Raw genomic sequence first — 3,097 nt, 5'->3', positions numbered from 1 at the left:
TAATCTGTGTAAAATTTTATTTTTATTCTCTTTCTTTTTTTACCATGACCTTGAGTAGGCCTATATTGTTAGTAATTTGAATTCTGCTGTGGCTCTGCTGAATAATAAAGATTCATGCTCAGGGATTAGGCTCGTGCCATGGTGAGTGAGACACATTAGACAATACTGAAATGGAGACAGACTGTACATTGGCGATAATTGATCTGGTGCTTTTATGTTAAGAAGAAGACAAGCAACAAACAATGCCCTGTTACAAAATGAGGCATTTGAGCAAATTGTAGACAAGATGTTTCCTTCATTTGACTTGTGATTGCAATTGTAGAGTACACAGTTGGAATAAATTGCCCATTCACCGTTTCACTTCTGACAAATGTGGCTTGTCTGAAATTATACATTGAGAAATTTGGTTTGCAAGTGCAGTGAACAATATATCTTCTCACACTACATTGTTTAATACTGCCACAGCATGCTTAAAATACAGCTCACATATTTGTAAAAATGTTTTTAAAAAAAGCATCCCATTCTTTACACCAGGGGACTGTTTCATAATCGTCATCCTATACTGCATTACACAATTAGTGCTTTGGAGTCAACGTTCTCTGAGGACCGTTTGCCTGGATCAACCTGTCTGCTGTAATGAGACTGGCTGAAAACTGCCTGCACCACTAGTTTCCTGCAGCTCAGCTGTCCCTTGTGATATCCATCTCCTGAGTCTGGTCTGGCTTGTCAATTTGGACTGGAGGGAGACACTGCCTAGCTGATCACATCTGCCCAGAGAGCTGCATTCAACAGCATGAATGGTCATGGTAAACTGTACCTCTGTCATCACAACCAGACAGTCCATTTAAAATCGCACAAAACAACTTCTCAGAACATTTTCCTACACCAGCATTTCAAGTCTATTAGTCCTAGTTGAATGTATCAGCGTGGATGGCTGAGTTTTCACAAATCTAGAACAGAGACACAGAAAATGATTAGTATTTACTAAAAACATTAAAAAAAAGTCTAAGAAAAGTCTTTTCTGTTGTGGATTGTAATAATGGAATCTTGTGTATTTTTTTTTCAAACCTACACCTGTTATTATATTATTGTTTGTTCACTTGTCTACTAAACCAGTAATAATATGTGGCACAATTCAATTATCTTGCAATATTGAGTTGGACCTGTAAAGGCTGTCTATCCCATCAGTCGAGTAATAATGCGACATCTGAGATGCTGGTTGCCAACAAGTGAAATGCAAAAGTAGTTTTTCTTAGACATCCAGGTTAAAACGTTTTATACAACAGTTCATATAAAGTTGGGGAGTGAAATCTAGGCTTGTGAACAGATGAAAGCCAGCCAATTCTTGAATTTGCAAAACTGTCCATGTCTGCCCCATTAACACACAATAAGAGTCAGTATCCATGGTGACGGTCTGGGGGAGAGAGAGAGAGAGAGAGAGAGACAGATTCCCTAGTTGACCATTGCTATGGAATTAAGCTCATTATTGTGTAGAGGCTACAGGAAATATCCCAGTGAATCCACAAAGTCACCTCCTGGTTGATAGAGGAGATCATTGTTTGTGTAGGGTCTGACCTTTCAAAACAACACTCCTTGCTCATGAGCGTGCATTTATTGCTTTGTACAAGATTTTAAGAATAACAAATCAAGTTGGGGATGGATTCTGACCTGTCAACCACCATCCTTTGATCCACTTGAGGCATTCACAATAAATGAAGTGGAGTGAAAATGAATATGAAGTGTTGTTTTAAGTCAAAAATAAAATTGTCTGACCATTGAAAGAAGTGATTGGATGCCTTGTAAAGAGGTTACAACACTGCAGTGGACAAAGCCCATCCAACACTCTCTGTCGAGCTGTTTCTGATATAGCAATCAGGGTACCTCCCTGTGCGGAGTGGAGGCCACCTGTGGAATCCTACAGATGTGCATTGGAGGTGAGCTACCCCGCCCACTGCAGTGAGTTGTGGGATATATTAATGGGGTAATCTCTGGTGTACATCTCCAAGGGAGCTGGTGAGGAACACCACTAAGAAGCCCTATTCTATCCTCTTGGGGCCCGTGCAGGTGTGCTAATACGATATTGGAGCTGTCTGAAGCACTTATGTATACTGCATAGCGATGACTAGTGAGATGAATTACATGTGTCCCTCCTTTCTCTTTAATGACAAGCCCTCCTTTCCATTTCTCAGCACTGCAATGAGGCAGACAACTGGCCGCGGCTTTACTCCAGCCAGGTCCCCAGCATGAGGATGACCCATCAGTCTGTTGTGTGTTGGATGAGCCAATCTGCCGGGATGATAAATGATAACCAGGAGCTCGATGCTGCTGGCCCTGTCAGAGGAGATTTCGGATGGGAGGGATGATGTGGTTCCCACACCGAAGCAGTGTGTGGGCTCCCAGCAGGTACATAGCAGAGGATCCTGTGCCACCAATTAATGTTTGTCTTAGTTCACCCCGGATAACCAAAGCAAACTACACCATGCGGGCCAAGCACTGCCGAGCAAATGTAAATGTGCGGTACTCCTGGGAGCACGAGAAAGGCTGCAAGGTATTAGGTGAATATAAAACAACCAACAGCAATAATTAGTCTGGTGCTCCTTTGGGAATCATGACCTGGGCAAAGAAGATCTTTGAACAGAAAACTAAACTAGAGAAGCGTTTTTTCTCTTTTATATAGAGACCTAGTTGCTCTTTTATATAGAGACTTGCGGATTCCTGTGATGAATAAGGGATGACCCTTAAAGTGAGACAAATATTTATTCAGATGAGGTCCCTTAAAACAACAAAATCACCTTGATGGGAGGGTTAATTAGAGCATCATAGTCCTAAAATCTCACCAAAGAGCCATTTCTTTCATCTTCCTTTCAGTCGAGCTGTACGCATTCCTCCAGCCCTCTGCCATGTGTGCATCACGACAGCAGGTCTGTGTAACTAGCTGCCTTCTGGAAATCACTTTAACAGCAGAGGGTGCCAAAGCTTTTCAGTTTTACATTTACAGGCACACTGAATCTCATTGCCTTCAAACCTCCCTATTTAGGCACAAGATTATGTTTCCATTTCACGATTTAAAGAAATACAATTTGCTCAGTTGAGCCAA

This window comes from Etheostoma spectabile, chromosome 17 (genome assembly GCF_008692095.1).
Source record: "Etheostoma spectabile isolate EspeVRDwgs_2016 chromosome 17, UIUC_Espe_1.0, whole genome shotgun sequence".
NCBI lineage: Eukaryota > Metazoa > Chordata > Actinopteri > Perciformes > Percidae > Etheostoma > Etheostoma spectabile.
The sequence above is the reverse complement of the archived record's forward strand: the minus strand, read 5'-3'. Positions refer to the sequence as shown.